Genomic DNA, 18,628 nt, shown 5'->3' on the forward strand with positions numbered 1-18,628 from the left:
ATTTCAGCATACAACAGGCCATTTGGTCCATCTAGTCTGATGCAAACCATTTAAACCGGCAGCTCCCATCGACCTGCCCCCATGCCAGAGCCCTCCATACCTCTCCCGTCCATGTACCATCCAAACTTCTCTTAAATGTTGAAATTGGCCCTGCATCCACTGCTTCCACTGGTGGCTCGTTCCACACTCACACCAGCCTCCGAGTGAAGAGGTTTCCCCTCACGATCCCCTTAAACATATCACCTTTCACCCTTCACCCGTGACTTCTGGTTGTACTCCCAACCAACCTCAAAGGAAAAGGCCGGCTTGTATTAACCCTGTCTATACCTCTCATAATTTGGTGGTGGTGGGAAGCAGTTACTTGTAAAATGCTGAGTGAGTGTCTTCAGGCTCCTGTTCCACCTCCCTTCTGGAAGCCATGGGAAGAAGGTATGTCCTTGGTGATGGGGCCTCTAGTGCTGGCAGCTGCCTTTTTGAGGCATCGCCTTTTGGAGGTGTCCTCAAAGCTAGGAATGTTGGACTTAAGGAATGTATCAGAACACGAGGTAACACATTAACAATGAAAGTAGGAACAGAAAAATAGTGAATGATTTAGACCATAAGATATAGGAGCAGAATTAGGCCATTTGGCCCATCAAGTCTGCTCTGCCATTTCATCATGGCTCATCCATTTCCCTCACAACCCCAATCACCTGCCTTCTCTACGTATCCCCTCATGGCCTGACCAATCAAGAATCCCTCAATCTCTGCCTTAAATATACCCAGTGACTTGGCCTTCACAGCTGTGGCAACGTATTCCACAGATTCACCATTCTCTGGCTAAAGAGATTCCTCCTCATCTCCGTTCTAAAAGGACATCCCTCTATACTGAGACTGTCTAAGGCCAGACATTCCCACCATCCTCTCCAAAGCTACTCTATCAAGCCATTTCAACACTCGATAGGTTTCAGTTATATCACCCCTCATTCTTCTGAATTCCAGTGAATACAGGCCCAGAGCCATCAAATTCTCTTCGCGTGACAAGCCTTTCAATCCTGGAATCATTTTTGTGAACCTCCTTTGAACCCTCTCCAGTTTCAGCACATCCTTTCTTAGATAAGGGGCCCAAAACTGCTCTCAATACTCCAAGTGAAGTCTCACCAGTGCCTTAAAACCTCAACCTTACATCCTTACTTTTATATTCTAGTGCTGTCAAAATGAATGCCAACATTGTATTTGCCTTACTCACCACCGACTCAACCTGCAAATTAACCTTTAGGGAACCCTGCACCAGGACTCGGAAGTCCCTTTATACCACTGATTTAAAATTTTTCTCTCTAGTTAGAAAATAGTCAACTCTTTTATTTCTTCTACCAAAGTGCACGACTATACACTTCCCGACACTGTATTCCATTCGCTATTTCTTTGCCCATTCTTCTAATTTAAGTCCTTCTGTAGCCTCTCTCCTTCCTCAAAACTATCTGCCCCTCCATCTATCTTTGTATCTTCTGCAAACTTGGCCACAAAGGCATCAATTCCATCTTCCAAATCATTGACATATAACGCAAAAAGAATCGGTCCCAACACAGACCCTTGTGGAACACCGATAGTCACTGGCAGCCAACCAAAAAGGGCCTCCCTTTATTCCCACTCTTTGCTTTCTGCCAATCAGCCACTGCTTTATCCATGCTAGAATCTTCCCTGTAGTATCATGGGCTCGTAGCTTGTTAAGCAACCTCATGTGTGGCACCTTGTCAAAGGCCTTCTGAAAATCCAAGTATGCAACATTCACCAATTCTCCTTTGTCTAAAGTACTTGTTATTTCTTCAAAGAATTCCAACAGATTTATCATGTAAATAAGTATTTTTCTGCCTACCCCACTCATTGTGCAAGTTGGAGTAGAGAGGGTGTTTTAGCACTGTTAAAGCCCTTTGGCAGGGCTGTACTCAAGCTGTAAATGCAGCTTAAATCCTTGAGCCAGGCGCCTCATATCCTCTGAACATTATTGTGGCATTACGTTACTCCTTGGACGCCAATCTGCAACTCTGGCACAGCTCCTGACACCTCTTCCGGCACTTTCTCAGACAGCCTCCTGTCCTCCTCACAAGCAAGAAATCTTGGCACTGTTTTACAGGGATTAAAGTAAATCAGAGCACTCTCCTACCTGCTGCAGCAGGAGTGTGATCACTTGAATTGAGTAGGAGTTGTCTGTTGGTGGGTCCCAGGGTGTCTATGGATCCTGGATCTGCCTCTACAGTAGTGCGGTCACTTGAATTGCGTAGGAGTTATCCTAGTGGGTTGTCTGTTGGTGGGTCCTCAGGTGACTGCAGAGGCCGATCTAGAATCTACATTTTCTGGTGCAGTGTTTGGAGTAAGTGGTGGTTGTGATTAGTGGTTGGGTCTTTTGGTTGTTCGGCCTCTCCTTTCGCAGCTGCAACTTGTTCTCTGCGGCATACTGGAAGTTGGTCTCATGTAGTGCAGCTCCCTCTTGAACAGGTTTCTCCAGGTGTATCTCATGAGTGCCATGTCATCCCAGTTTTTAGATGTCATGTTGAATTTCTTCAAGCTGATTTTGATCTTATCGTTGAAGTGTTTCCTTTGTCCACCAGGGGCTCGCTGACCTCCCTTCAACTGGGAGTAAAGAATCTATCTGGGGAGATGTGAGTTAGGCATCCAGATGAAAATAGAGGGCTATGGGTAACCCGAGTAATTTCTAAGGTAGGGACATGTTCGGCTCAACTTGTGGGCCGAAGGGCCTGTATTGTGCTGTAGGTTTTCTATGTTTCTATGATATAATCTATCCAGTGGAGTTGGTGTTCTTTATCAAGGTGGAGATGCTGTTCATGTGGCCTCTTCCAGTTAGTCTGTCTGCCCTTCCAGATGATCCTTAAAATCTTTATAAGGCTCTTTGGTGGAAATTTTCCTGGGAAATTGTTATATCCTCCAATGTGCAGAGAGATTACCTAGTGCAGTGCTAACTTTGAACTGAGTGAAGAAGTTTCCCATCGTGTTCCCCTTAAACACTTCACCTTTCACCCTTAACCTATGACCGCTGGTTGTAGTCCCACCCAACCACAGTGGAGAAAGTCTGTTTGCATTTACCCTATGTATACTTCTCATAATTCTGTATACCTCTATCAAATCTCCTCTCAATCTTCCACATTCTAAAGTATACAGTCCTAACCTATTCAGTCTTTCTTGTAACTCATGACCTCCACACCCAACAACGTGCTTGTAAATTTTCTAGTACCCTTTCAACCTTGTTCAAAGACTTTGTTCCTGTGATGGATGGGGCCGTATCCGCCATTTCTGAGAAAAAGTAACCAACAGATGTTCTCTCACAAGGCGTAATAGTTTGCGAGAGTTTATTGTCGAAGGTATATTTAAAGATGAGATATTCACAGAATTTTCTGGACAAAAATCACCACATATGGCAGAAAGATGAGCTGTTTAAGGGCAACCTGAGGGGAAACTTCTTCACTTAGAGGGTAGTGAGAGTGTGGAACAAACTGCTAGTGTAAGTGTTGGATGTAGGTTCCATTTCAACATTTAAGAGAAGTTTGGATAGGTACATGGATGGGAGGGCTATGGAGGGCTCTGGTCTGGGTGCACGTCAATGGAACTGGGCAGCCCAATGGTTTGGCACAGACTAGATGGGCTGAAGGCCAGTTTCTGTGCTGTAGTGTTCTATGACTTTGTTTGTGTTTTAAATTTGGATCGTTGGTTTATCCTTTTGACATGTACTGAGGGGTTAGGATTAGTCAGTTGCGGGCAGGTTATGTTGCCCCCAAAAGCACGATGACACTTGCGGGCTGCCACCGCACTTTCTCGTTCTTTCCCCTCAGGTTGTCCTGGAACAGTTCGTCTGTCTCCCTAATGTGATTTTTGCTCGGAAAGATTCTGTGAAACCTTGTTTTTATTAAGCACCTTCAATCCATCAGAGAAAGCATTCTATCATCCAACCGTAAGACATTGGTATAGAGATAGGCCATTTGGCCCATCAAGTCCACTCTGTCATTTAATCAACCCCACTCTCATGCCTTCTCCTTGTAACCGTGGGAAATGGAAGATCTCCGGCTATGTGCCCAACTCTTTGGGCACAGAGCTCAGAAAAGGCGACACAACGGACTTTTAACATTGTAAATCAGCGAGTTGTTTATGTCTCCACTCTCACTGTGAAACGGAGACATCTTTTTTTCCTTTATTGGGGGAGAGAGAGCCTGTGGTATGTTGAATACTGGGGTGAATGAGTAATCTTTGGGGTACTGCAAGTCTGTGTCTTTATTGATGCTTTGCTGCACACTTGAGTGCTCGGTGGAGGGCGCAGATGCTCTTTTGCTGGTGGGGGAGGGGGTTGTTGCTTTTCTGCTGTTAATGTGTGAGGGGAGTGCTGGGGGGGCTTTGGGTTCTAGCATTTAACTGTCATTCATACTTTGGGGCACCCCATTGTTTCCGGGGATGCTTGCAAAGAAAAAGTATTTCAGAATGTATATTGTTTACATTTCTCTGACATTAAATATAGCTTTGAAACCTCTGACACACTTTACTAACCAATGAGCCATCAATCACCTCTTTAAATATACCCAAGGATTTGGCCTCCGCAGCTGTCTTGATGCATCACGGCTTGGGACGGCAACTGCTCTGCCGTGACCGCGAGAAACCGCAGAGGGTTGTGGACAGAGCTCAGCACATCACGGAAACCGGCCTCCCCTCCACAGACTCTGTCTACACTTCTCACTGCCTCAGTAAAGCAGCCAGCATAATCAAAACTGCACCCACCCCGGACATTCTCTCTTCTAACCCCCCCTCCCCACACCCACATCAGGCAGGAGATACAAAAACCTGAAAACACATACCACCAGGCTCAAGGAAACCCTCTATTCTGCTGTAAAAGACTCTTGAACAGCTCCTTAGTATGATTAGTTGGACTGTTTACCTTGCAGATACCTTGTTATGATCTTGCACCTCATTGTCTGTCTGCCTAGACTAGATGGGCCAAAGTGCCTGCTTCTGTGCAGTAGTGTTCTATAACTCCATCACTTGCTGTCTCTCCCTCTTTTGTCCCTCTTCCCCTCTCTCACTGCTTTTCCCTCCCTCCCCTTCTGCCCCTCACCCCTCTCCTTCCCCCTCCTGTATTCTCTCTTCCCTCTGACCTCTGGCTCTTGATCCCACGCTGACCAGCACAATGCTTCACTATCTGTGATGGCAGCACCCAGGGGTGCTGAAGTTGGGAAGCTCTGGCTGATGCAGGGAAGGCTGTTATTGGCCACAAGCTCCCCCTAGTGGCTGCCGTCAGTTTTACAGCCTTCACCTTTCCCCTTGGAGGGAGTCCAGTAAAGTTACAGAAATAGAAGGGAGATTAATAGAAACGTGCAAGGTCACTGGGCCAAATTCCAGGAACATGCAGCTGCCGCAAAGCTTCAGGCCAGGAGCAAGAGGCTAGGCAAGTGTCAGCTGCAGACTCGGATAGAAGGATTAGAAGATTATCTTTACTTGTCCCGTGCACGTCGAAACATCAAAACATAGTGAAATGCATCATTTGTGTCATAGTCCGAGGATGCGCCTGGGGGGTAGCCCATCAGTGTCGCCCTGCTTTTGGCACCAACATAGCACAGCCACAACTCACCAGCCCTAATCGTAAACAACAGGAATTCTGCAGATGCTGGAAATTCAAGCAACACACATGAAAGTTGCTGGTGAACGCAGCAGGCCAGGCAGCATCTGTAGGAAGAGGTGCAGTCGACGTTTGGGCCGAGTCCCTTCGTCAGGACTAACTGAAGGAAGAGCTAGTAAGAGATTTGAAAGTGGGAGGGGGAGGAGGAGGAGATCCAAAATGATAGGAGAAGACAGGAGGGGGAGGGATGGAACCAAGAGCTGGACAGGTGATTGGCAAAAGAGATATGAGAGGATCATGGGACAGGAGGTCCAAACAACACCTTAGATTCCGTCTGGGTAGCTTCCAACCTGATGGCATGAACATTGACTTCTCTAACTTCCGCTAATGCCCCACCTCCCCCTCGTACCTCATCCGTTATTTATTTATATACACATTCTTTCTCTCTCTCTCCTTTTTCTCCCTCTGTCCCTCTGACTATACCCCTTGCCCATCCTCTGGGTTTTTCCCCCCTCCCCCTTTTCCTTTTCCCTGGGCCTCCTATCCCTTTTGCCAATCACCTGTCCAGCTCTTGGCTCCATCCCTCCCCTCCTGTCTTCTCCTATCATTTTGGATCTCCCCCTCCCCCTCCCACTTTCAAATCTCTGACTAACTCTTCCTTCAGTTAGTCCTGACGAAGGGTCTCGGCCCAAAATGTCCACTGTACCTCTTCCTAGAGATGCTGCCTGGCCTGCTGCGTTCACCAGCAACTTTGATGTGTGTAGCCCTAATCATACATCTTTGGAATGTGGGAGGAAACCCGAACACCTGGAGGAAACACACCGAGTCCCAGTCACGGGGTGAATTCTAACTCCTTTCAGACAGCAGTGGGACTGTAATAGCATTATGCTAACCACTACAGTGCTGTGCCACCTAAAAACTTGCCCGCATTTGGCACATATTCATTTGAACCTTTCCTAACCCTGAATCTGTCTAACTGCCTTTTAAATGTTGTTAATGTTCCTGTCTCAACCAGTTCCTCTGGCAGCTCGTTCCATATACAGACCACCCTCTCTGGTTCCTTTTATATGGGCGTCACGGTAGCGAAGTGGTTAGCGCGTTTCTTTTGGAGTTCTGAGTTCGATTCCGGTGCCATCTCTAAGGAATCTATACGTTCTCCCTGTGAGTGTGTGGGTTTACTCCGGTTTCCTCTCTGTCCAAAGCCATGCTGGTTAGTAGGTTAACTGGTCATTGAAAATTGTCCCGTGATTAAGCCAGGGTTAATCAGAGGGTTGCTAGGTGGCCTGGTTCTGATCCACACTTATCTCTAAGTGAATTTCTCCCCTCTCACCCAGTCACTGTGGACAAGTTTTCCACAGCATCTCGCTACATGTGACAATAACAAACCAATTGTGTTTCGGAAGCCTCAAAGCAGAAAATAGAAGAAGGCATAACAGCCGGCCTCCTACAGAAGTAACCAACGCTCCCTCTCATTTTTGTTAAACTGCGAGGGCCAACCATTGTTCTGAGCAGAAAATTTTTACAAGGCCTGAAAATTGTGTGGTACTTTTAAGTGTTTTTTGTTTTGTAGACTGTGTCAGCATTCAGTGGACCAACAGTTTATTAACAATGAGCAACTGACTTCCATTCTGTGTTTATTGTAACAAACTGTAACTTGAAACACTGACAATGTAAATACACTGAAGCTCTAAAATGTTTCAAAATAAACATTTAGTACATTTAGTATTTAGAAAAATTATGAAATATATACATTAACACAACTAATTACATGGTATTTCACAATTGTATTGACATAGATTTCAAAATTATATTAACATTACCTGAAAGAATATTCCAGCTGTGTGGTAACAAAGGGTATGTGCATGGGGGCATTTCAGTTACTGTGTAGCTGTGTAGCCACATAGCTTAGAGGGAACAGTATATAGAACATAGAACAACACGAACGCTGGAGAATCTCAGCAAGTCAGGTAGCACCTACAGAAAGAAATTAACAGTCGACACTTCTGGCCGAGACCCTTCATCAGGATCCGAAACGTTGTCTATTTTTTCCTCTCCGGAGATGCTGCCTGACCTGCTGAGTTCCTCCAGCATTTTGTGTGTGTTGCTCAAGAATTTCAGCATCTGCAGAATCTCTTGTGTTTCTTAATAAAGAAAAGTGTGAAGACGCTGTGAGGCCCAGGGATAGAATTCCGGAGCTCAGAGGCCAGGTGGCTGAAAAGATAGCCATCTGGTGAGGGAGTGTTTTCAAACTGGTGAGAAGTGATTGGAAATGTGTTTATTATTGTCACACAGACAAAGATAGACTCAACAGCTTTTGTTGGTGTTATTCATACGGATCAGTTCATTGCACGGTGTGCTAACATGGTACAAAGGGGTGGTCCAGTTGTGTCATGGTTATCACAACACTTCACAGCACCACGATCAATGGTTGGAATTTGATTCCCGCCACAGTCTGCAAGGAGTTTGTATGTTCTCCCCGGGACCATGTGGGTTTCCTCCAGGTGCTCTGGTTTCCTCCCACAGTCGAAAACTGAACGCGTTAGAGTTAGTGAGTTGTGGGCTTGCTATGACAGCGCTTGTGGGCTGTCCCCAGCACATCCTCAGACTGTGTTGGTTGTTGATGCAAATGACACATTTCACTGTTTCAACGTACAAGTGACAAATAGAACTAATCTTTATCTTTACAAATAAAAGGCATCTGTTAGTCTTGCGAGACCATGGATCTGTGCCTGGAAAGTCTTCACTGTCCAGGGCGCAGGCCTGGGCAAGGTTGTATGGAGGACTGGCAGTTGCCCATGCTGCAAGTCTCCCTTCTCCATTACACCAATGTTGTCCAAGGGAAGGGCATTAGGACCCATACAGCTTGGCACCGGTGTCGTCACAGAGCAATGTGTGATTAAGTGCCTTGCTCAATGACACAACACGTTGCCTCGGCTGGGGTTCGAACTCACGACCTTCAGGTCACTAGTCCAATGCCTTAACCACTTGGCCATGTGCCCACTTTATTTTTACAAGGTAAAACAAAAACAGAATGCAGAATAAAGTGTTATAGTTACAGAAAAGGTGCAGTGCAGACAGAAAGCCATAATGAGGTAGATTGCGAGATCAAGGGTCCATCTTAATTGTTCAAGAGGTCTGTTCAATGGTCTTATCACAGTGGGGTAGAAGCCGTCCTTGAGCTGGGTGTTCTGTGCTCCCAAGCCTTCGTAGCATCGCGAGCCACACTGAGGTTTCATGCCGGGTGTGTTTTCAGAAGTGGAGGGATAAAGGTGAGGGCATTAAAACGGAGATATTGCTGAGCTGAGAATGCTCAGAGGGTGGTGTCCAAACAGAACCGATGGAAATCTCCGATCTGTCATTGCGGATCGACTTCGTTCAGCATACACATTTACCTGGATTCGGAATTTGCTCTGGTGTGTTGGTCAGGACACAACATGCAACAAAAAACAACATTCAACTATTATAAAGAATTGTATAAAATATAAAATTAGATGTTAAAGTACATCGTCGTCATCGTTCTAATCTGTCAAAGTGATGTGGGCGATCATGGTCTTCCACCTGTCTTTAATCTGAGAAGTTCTAATAAGCTCTTCAAAACTTTTGCTTGTTCATCCCTTCGTGAATGTCATGTGTGGCTTTTTCTTCCATCAATATTTCCCGTCACTGCAAGATGCCGTTAAAATACGGTTATAGAATGGTGTGTATAAACACATCCAGCATGTATTTACAACTGGTTTAAAGTGTTTACAGTGCAGTGACGGGGCAATAGAGGGGGTGGGGAAGGGGCTGACTAGAACGGCTGATCAGATTAACTGCCTTTAAGATGGCAAGCAAACAAGTGAAAATGTGTAGATGTTGGAAACACACACAAACTGCTGGAGGAACTCAGCAGGCCAGGTAGCATCTATGGACAAGAGTAAACAGTCAACGTTTCCAGCTGAGACCCTTCATCAGGACTGGAGTCATCAGGGAGTGATTCCTGCATAAAGTCAAAGTCAAATCGCTTTTATTGTCATTTCAACCACTACTGCTGGTACAGTACACAGTAAAAATGAAACAGCGATCTTCCAGGACCATGGTGTTACATGAAACAACATAAAACTACACTAGACTACCTGAAACAACACAAAACTACATTAGACTTCAGGCCTACACGGGACTACATAAAGTGCACAAGACAGTGCAAGACAGTACAATAATTAATAAACAAGACAATAGGCACAGTAAAGAACAAATTACAATATAATAATAAGTGATGTAAATGTAAACAATGTTTTAGCAGGAATTGAGAAAGAAATGAGCAAAAATTGCAAGGGGAGTGGAGTGGTGCTCAGTTGAGTGTGTGTGTGTGTGTGTGTAGGTTGGTGTCAGACTGGACTCTGGGAATTGAGCAGTCTAATGGCTCGGGGGAAGAAATTTGGGGGGGGGGGCGGGTGGTGAGATGTGCTTGGTGGTGGGATCCCGTTGGAGGTGGCAGAAGTTCTGGAGAATTATGTGCAGGATGTGGAGGCTGGTGGGTTGGTAGGCGAGGACAAGAGAAGCCTTGTTTCTGTTGGGGTGGTGTGAAGATGGGGTGAGGGCAGACGCGTATGAAATGGAAGAGATGCATTTGAGGGCAGCATTGATGGTGGAGAAAGGGAAGTCCATTTCTTTGAAAAAAGAGGACATCTCCTTTGTTCTGGAATAAAAAGCCTCATCCTGAGAGCAGATGTGGCAGAGACGGAGGAACTGAGAGAAGGGGTTGGTGTTTTTTTTTAACAGGTAACAGGGTGGGATGAGTTATAGACGCAAACAACAGGAATTCTGCAGATGCTGGAATGCAGAATTCCTGTTGTTTGCGTTTTTAAATTCACTACTGCGAAGCCTCTTCCGATGATGCCTACACCGAAGAAGTTTAGATCCTCTCTTCGACGGGAGTTCAGTGAAACCATCTCTCACTGCTCCCCATCTGTAATTTCTTCGGCCCTTCCTTCAGTTAGTCCTGACGAAGGGTCTCGGCCTGAAACATCGACTGTACCTCTTCCTAGAGATGCTGCCTGGCCTGCTGCATTCACCAGCAACTTTGATGTGTGTTGCTTGGGATGAGTTATAGTCCAGGTAGCTGTGGGTTTAGCTTGGGCATCAGTGGCATGAAGTTTTTGTTTTAGTAAACCTATAGTGCGTTCTAGAAGGGAGCTTTTGGGAAAGGCAGTTTGCGTGGTGGGTAGTGTCTGCAATGATTTTTTTCTGCTCACTTCTTTGTCCAGGACACATACAAGTCCTGCAGTGGTGGTAGACTGCAGACAGTGACCTTTACAGCAAAACTGTCATGTTGGCAGGGTTGTATATTGTGTGACCAGTCAGCAATGGCTGATGTGAGGATGCTGTCCGTGACGGCAGTGTGGAATTGCACCAGTATGTTCTGGGGAAGGTGGAGTTTTACTAACAGTCACAAGAAGTACATTTCTTGCTGGGTTACTCTCATGATGCAGATCTCTAGAAGTTACACACAGCTCCCTGGTCCAATGCACTTTATTGAACTGAGTTTTATAAGGCATTGGTCAGACCACACTTGGAGTATGGTGAGCAGCACTGGGCTGCTTATCTCGGAAAGGATGTGTTGGCCTTGGGTAGGGTCCAGAGGAGGTTCACGAGGATGATCCTAGGAATGAAAGAGTCAGTGAATGAGAAGTATTTGACAGCTCTGGGTCTGGCCTCACTGGTGTTTAGAAGAATGAGGAGGGTTCTTATGAAACCTATCGAATGTTGAAAGGTCTGGATAGAGTGGATGTGGAGAGAATGTTTTCTGTGGTGGGGGTGTCTAGGGCCAGATGGCACAGCCTCAGAATAGAGAGACATCCATTTAGAACAGAGAGGAGGAATTTCTTTAGCCAGAGGGTGGAGAATCTGTGGAATTCATTGTCACAGACAACTCTGGCAGCCAAGTCATTGGGTATATTTAAAACAGTTTAAAACCTATTTAAAATAGGTTCCTGATTTGTCAGGACATCGGAGGTTATGGGGAAAATGGGGTTGGGTGGGATGATAAATCAGCTGTGATGGAATGGCGGAGAAGACGATGGGCTGAATGGCCTAATTCTGTCCTATGTCTTATTGTCTTATGGTCTATGGCTTTAAACCACTCGCAAATTGACAACTTGTTCCACTGCCCCATTGAAATTTATTTAATGTTTTCTATGCTCGGAATAGATTCCGATCCAATAGTTGTGCCTAGTGTCACCTTGTGTCCAAGCGTTGAAACTGCAGGTGTCAAACTGAATTCTTTTTCAAAAACCTTGGAAGTTGACGGGAGGGAATGGGGACATAGATAAGATAGGTGGAGAGAAACGTTTTCCCGCATCAGAGATCTAAAACCTGATATAGAGGTTTATGTTGAGGCTTTGACAGGATCTGGGTACATTTTGGTAAATTGGCAAGGATATCATTGTGGACCTCAGGAAGGTGCAGATGGCTCCTCTGTAGAGAGAGTTAAGTGTACCAAGTTCTCGGGAGTTCACATCACAGATGACATCACCAGGTCCCTGACTATCATGCCCCTGAGCGAGAAGGCCCAGCAACGCCTCCTCTTCCAAAGGAGATTGAGGCAAAAAAGGCTCACCACCCTGCCCCTACCCACCCATCTTAACTGAGTTTTACAGGAGCACCACTGAGAGCACCCTGACAAGTTACATCTCCAACTGGTCTGGGAGCAGTCGGCCATCGGACCGGAAGTCCCTACGGAGGACTGTGAGAACAGCTGAGAGGATCACAGGGGTCTCCCTACCATCCATCGGGGACATTTATCAGGAGCGCTGCGAACACAGAGCCCTTAGTAGTATTAATGATCCCGCCCATCCATCCAGCATCCTCTTTGACTTTCTACTGACAGGCAGGAGACTGAATGCTTCAATGTATATGTAACAAATAAAGCTGATCTTTATCAAATCTTTAAATGTGCGCATGTGCACAGGTGTAATGAGAAACTCACAGCTGTCTCACAGGCAGAGTATCAAACAAGCAGCATTCACAAGGAAAACATCAATTATACATAAATTATACACAATTTTTACAAGAAAACAACAATTAGAACAAAAAAAAACCAGGGTTCATTTTAGTGCAACGTGGTCAATAGGTGCAGGAGTAGACCATTCGGCGCTTCGAGCCAGCACCGCCATTCACTGTGATCATGGCTGATCATCCACAATCAGTATCCAGTTCCTGCCTTATCCCAATAACCTTTGATTCCGCTATCTTTACGAGCTCTATCCATCTCTTTCTTGAAAGCATCCAGAGACTTGGACTCCACAGCCTTCTGGGGCAGAGCATTCCATATATCCACCACTCTCTGGGTGAAAAAGTTTTTCCTCAACTCCGTTCTAAATGGCCTACCCCTTATTCTTAAACTGTGGCCTCTGGTTCTGGACTCACCCATCAGCGGGAACATGCTTCCTGCCTCCAGCATGTCCAATCCCTTAATAATCTTATATGTTTCAATAAGATCCCCTCTCAGCCTTCTAAATTCCAGAGTATACAAGCCCAGTCGCTCCAATCTTTCGACATATGACAGTCCCACCATCCCGGGAATTAACCTTGTGAACCTACGCTGCACTCCCTCAAAAGCAAGAATGTCCTTCCTCAAATTTGGAGACCAAAACTGTACACAATACTCCAGGTGTGGTCTCACCAGGGCCCTGTACAGCTGCAGAAGGACCTCTTTGCTCTTATACTCAATTCCTCTTGTTATGAAGGCCAACATGCCATTAGCTTTCTTCACTGCCTGCTGTACTTGCATGCTTGCTTTCAGTGACTGATGTACAAGAACACCTAGATCTCATTGTGCTTCCCCTTTTCCTAACTTGAATCTGCCTTCCTGTTCTTATAACCAAAGTGGATAACCTGACATTTATCCACATTAAACTGCATCTGCCCTGCATCTGCCCACTCACATTAAACTGCATCTGCCATGCATCTGCCCACTCACATTAAACTGCATCTGCCATGCATCTGCCCACTGTTGCCCACAATCTCTCTCTGTTGCCAAACTGTGGTGATCAGGGTTTTGCCAGTTGGTTCAGGAAGTGAATGGTTGATGGGAAATAGCTTTTTCTGAACCTGGTGGTGTGCCACTCCATGTGCGATTTTCTGTACCTCCTGCCGGATGGGAGCTGCGAGACGATGGAATGGCCTGAATCGTGGGGATCTTCGATGGATGTTTCCTCCCTGAAGCGGTGTGTCCTGTAGGTACTGCCGACGGTGGGGTGGGACATGCTCATATAATGCCCAGTGTTGGTGAACGTCGTATTACACTTTTTCCCATTTGAATGCATTTGAGACTAAGACTCAGCTTTATTTATCATCGAAACGCGCAGTGAAATGTGTCATTTGTGTTAACAGCCAGCACACCCAAGGATGTGGTGGGGGCAGCCTGCAGTGTCACCACACATTCCAGCACCAACATAGCCTACCAGTAGAACAACACAAACAACAAACACAAAACAGGGTTCAAGGTTCACGATTGTTTAATGTCATTTCCAGTACACAAATGTAAAGGAGAATGAAATAATTGTTACTCTGGATCTGATACAGCACAAAAAATATAATAAGATAAAGAACACAATAAAAATTAAAACACATTAAATATAAATACATAAGATAGCTTGTATACATTGACTGGCACAGGAATGTCTGTACATAAGGTGTCTGACAGGAAATGATAAAGTAGTGGTGGTTGGGGGTGTGGAGGGGTGGGTTAAGTGGGTGGAGGTGTTGATCAGCCTTACTGCTTGGGGAAAGTACCTGTTTGAGTCTGGTGGTCCTGGTGTGGATACTACGTAGCCTCCTCCCTGATGGGAGTGGGACAAACACTCCATGAGCAGGGTGGGTGGGATCCTTCATGATGCTACTGGCCCTTTTCCAGCACCTTTCTGTATATACATCCCTGATGGCAGGTAGGCCCCAACCTGGTTTCACTGAGATCAAAACAAGCCCCTTTCCCTCCCTCCCAGTCCTCACACACATATACAGGTCTTCAACCCCGCCTCTGGGCCTCCAGTCCTTGGCCACACGCTCTCAAACTTGCAGACATTGGGCATCCAACCTCCAGAAATTGTCTGAACTGTGTTTGAACTTTATGCTGCTTGGGTTAGCCTTCAGCTTCCTGTTAGATTTATTTACATAACTTTCAATCTCAAATCTCCTTGAACTGAGTCTCTGGACTGTTGTTCTTGCTCTGGGAACAGCCAGAAGGAAATAACATTTAGTCTGTGGGTTGAAATCACAGAATGTTGCTCAAATTTAGTTGTTTTTTTTAAGCTCAGATGGGGATAGAGAGTAGGGTTAAAAGTCAGGTTGGGGTTTAGGGACAGAGATGTGGAGGAATTAGAGGTCAGATTAGGGTTTATGGACAGGGATATGGGGAGTCTGAGGTCAGATTACGGTTTAGGGACAGAGATGTGGGGAGTTAGAGGTCAGATTAGGGTTTATGGACAGGGATATGGGGGGAGTTAGAGGTCAGATTAGGGTTTAGGGACAGGGATGTGGAGGAGTTAGCAGTCAGATTAGTGTTTATGGACAGGGATATGGGGGGAGTTAGAAGTCAGATTAGGGTTTAGGGACAGGGATGTGGGGGGAATTAGAGATTAGATTTGGGTTTAGAGACAGGGATGTGGAGGAATTAGAGGTCAGATTAGGGTTTATAGACAGGGATGTGGAGGAGTTAGCAGTCAGATTAGTGTTTATGGACAGGGATATGGGGGGAGTTAGAGGTCAGATTAGGGTTTAGGGACAGGGATGTGGGGAGTTAGAGGTCAGATTAGTGATTTGGGATGGGGATGTGGAGAGTTAGAGGTAAGTTTAGTGATTTGGGACGGGGATGTGGAGAGTTAGAATTCAGATTAGTGTTTATGGACAGGGATGTGGGGAGTTAGAGGTCAGATTAGGGTTTAGGGACAGGGATGTGGGGGAGTTAGAGGTCTGTTCTGTGCTCAAGGGCAAGTGAGGTGGATCGGGAGTTTGTGTTCGAAGACCAGGGTAGGAAGGGCATTCAGACTTGAAGCCTCCACTTCTCGCTCGAAGGCCAGTGATGTGGATTGGTGTCGAAGGACATCAGATTCAGGTTTACTATCACTGGCATACAGTATGTCGTGAAATTAGCTGCTTTGCGGCAGCAGTGATAGCGATGGGAAGCAGCTGTTCCCAAAATGTTGAGTGCACGTCTTCAGGCTTCTGTACCTCCTCCTTGATGGTAGCAGTGAGAAGAGGGCATGTCCTGGGTGATGTGGGTCCTTAATGATGGATGCCAACTTTTTGAGGCATAGTGTTTTGAAGGTGCCCTCACTGCTGGGGAGGCCAGTGCCCATGATGGAGCTGACTGAGTTTACAACTTTCTGTAGCTTTTTCCAGTCCTGTGCAGCAGCCCCTCCATGCCAGACAGTGATGCAGCCAGTTAAAATGCTCTCCATTGTACATCTATAGAAATTTGCAAGAGTCTTTGGTGACAAACCAAATCTCCTCAAACTCCAAATGAAATGTAGCCGCTGCTGTGCCTTCCCTGAAACTGCATCGATATGTTGGGTCCAGGACGGGTCTTCAGACACCTGTGGACATCAGACAGTCATAGGGCAGTGTGTCCTGGGATTGGGTGGCCATGTGAGGCATGAAGGCCGGAACTCCAATTGGCAAATCTGGATTTCCAGGTCCCCCCATTGGCTCATCCAGGTGTTGATACTGAAGATCAAAGATCAAAGCCCAAAGCTTGAGCTGTAATCCAGAAGTTGAAACCCATTAGCTGAAGCCTGGAGGCTGGGGGTCTGTCCTGATATACTGACTGGATGCAAACACCATTGCTATGAGCATAAAAGTCTACAAAAAGTAGTGGATATGGCCCAGTCTATTACTGGTAAAGTCGACCCCCACCCTCCAGGCCATGCTGTTTTCTCGCTGCTGCCATCAGGGAGGAGGTACAGGAGCCTCAGGACTCACACCACCAGATTCAGGAACAGTCATTACCCCTCAACCATCAGGCTCCTGAACCAGAGGGGATAACTTCGCTCAGCCCAACACTGAACTGTTCCCACACCCTATGGACTCACGTTCAAGGACTCTTCATCTCCTGTTCTCAATATTTATTGCTTGCTTATTTACTTATTTATGTGTTTGCAATTTGTTGCCCTTTGCACATTGGTTGCTTGTCCATCTAGACCAAGGGTGGCCAATCTTTTACATTCCATGCGTCAATTTTTTCACGCACGAGTTCAGATGCGCCATACAACCCTTGCACCCCCGTTCAATTCTTGTAAAAATATGTTAATATAGAACTCATACGTGAAAAAATCACATCTGAACTCGTGCATGAAAAAATTGGCATATGGAATGTAAATGTTGGCCACCCCGATCTAGGGTGGGTTTGTCATTGATTCTATCGTATTTCTTTGTATTTACTGTGAATGCCTGCAAGGCAATGAATCTCAGGTTGTATAAGGCAACATATATGTACTTTGATAATAAATTTACTTTGACCTTTGTACTTTGGAATTGGAGGACTGTCCGTGTGGGTGGGTGGGAGCAACGGCTGTTGTTCATTTTGTTCTGTGTCGCTCTGCCGAGCATTGTGGGTAGGCTGTGTTGGGGCCAGAATGTATGTTGACATTTGCAGGCTGTTCCCAGCACATACCGAGGTTGTGATGGTTGTTAACGCAAACGACACTTTTCACTGTACGTAGGTGGGACAAATACTGTGAATCTGAAACTGAATTGTGCCCGTTCCCACGGGCTTGTTTGGCCACTAACTCATCAGAAAGAGAGATGATGTGAATGAATGCGGGGTGATCCTGGTGATTGAAAGAGAGATGATAGATGATGTGAATGAATGCGGGGTGGTCCTCATGTTTGAAAGAGAGATGATAGATGATGTGAATGAATGCGGGGTGGTCTTCGTGATTGAAAGAGAGATGATAGATGATGTGAATGAATGCGGGGTGGTCCTGGTGATTGATGAAACAGGCAAGAGAAGCTACGCCAACTTCTATTCCTGTTATGAGGATGTTTCTGGACGACTTTACAAGAGCAAGTTCATGAAATGCCTCTACATGGAGTTGTTCCAACTCAGCATAAAAGCTGGGAATAATTTGCAACCTCAGGATGACTTTTAGTCATTTTATTTCTGAGAAAAAGCTTTTGTTTTTGTCTCAGCTTTGACCCACTACCATTGGGAAGGAGGTGCAGGAGCATCAGGACTCGGACTGTGTGACTGGGACTATGAGACCAATGAATACCCTTCCACCACCGAGGTCTCGTCACTAGGACAGTGAGCTGTTTACTGTTTACCTCTGCTCCACGCTTCACATACATTTTTGAAGTATATTTTACAAACTTGTTTATGGAGATACTTTGGCCTGTGTTCTGTGTGTTGCACTGTGCTTCGGAGGAATGGTGTTTCGTCTCATTGTATATAGGTACATTCAACTTTAAATAATCGGCTCATTGGCACCTCAGCTGATGCTCCAAGACTAAAGCACGTTGAAGCAGTTTGGGATAAAGATCTAGTGGGAACAGTAGTAGATTAGGGGAATCAGTGGGGGAGCATGGGTGTCAAAATGGGGAACAAGTTCGGAAATTGGAGGTGTGTGATGTCTCTGGACCTGTTATTGCAGGAGTTTAGAAGAATGAGGGGGGATCTTATTGAAACTTATGAATGAGATTACCTCGTGCAGCGGTTAGCTTAACACGATTGCAATGCCAGAGACCCGGGTTCAATTCCTGCCACTCACTGTAAGGGGTTTTTACATTATTCCAGTCACCATGTGGGTTTCCTTCGGTTTCATCCCACATTCCAAAGACGTATGGGTAGTTGGTTAATTAGTCACATGAGGGCCTGCTGCTGTGCTGTATCTCTGAATAAATTTCTAAAAAGGAACATTGAATACTTACCTGGCAGGGGAGAGACCATGATCATTAAGGCGGTTCTCCCAGGACGAGGCCATTGCACTTCAGGTGTGCTGACGCCTGTGATGTCCCCAAATGCGGGATACTCAACTGCAGAATTTGTGGTAGTGGGGA

General features: G+C 45.8%; 1 protein-coding gene and 1 pseudogene across 2 annotated transcripts in view; both read left to right on the top strand.

Moving 5' to 3' along the window:
* ddah1 (dimethylarginine dimethylaminohydrolase 1) overlaps positions 1 to 18,628 on the top strand; it is a 154,166-nt gene that overhangs the window by 88,780 nt on the left and 46,758 nt on the right. The window lies entirely within an intron of this gene.
* The window catches only part of LOC140206471 (U1 spliceosomal RNA), a 154-nt pseudogene continuing 17 nt past the window's right edge, over positions 18,492 to 18,628 (top strand).

Source organism: Mobula birostris, chromosome 12 (assembly GCF_030028105.1).
Source record: "Mobula birostris isolate sMobBir1 chromosome 12, sMobBir1.hap1, whole genome shotgun sequence".
In the NCBI taxonomy this organism is placed as follows: Eukaryota; Metazoa; Chordata; class Chondrichthyes; order Myliobatiformes; family Myliobatidae; genus Mobula; species Mobula birostris.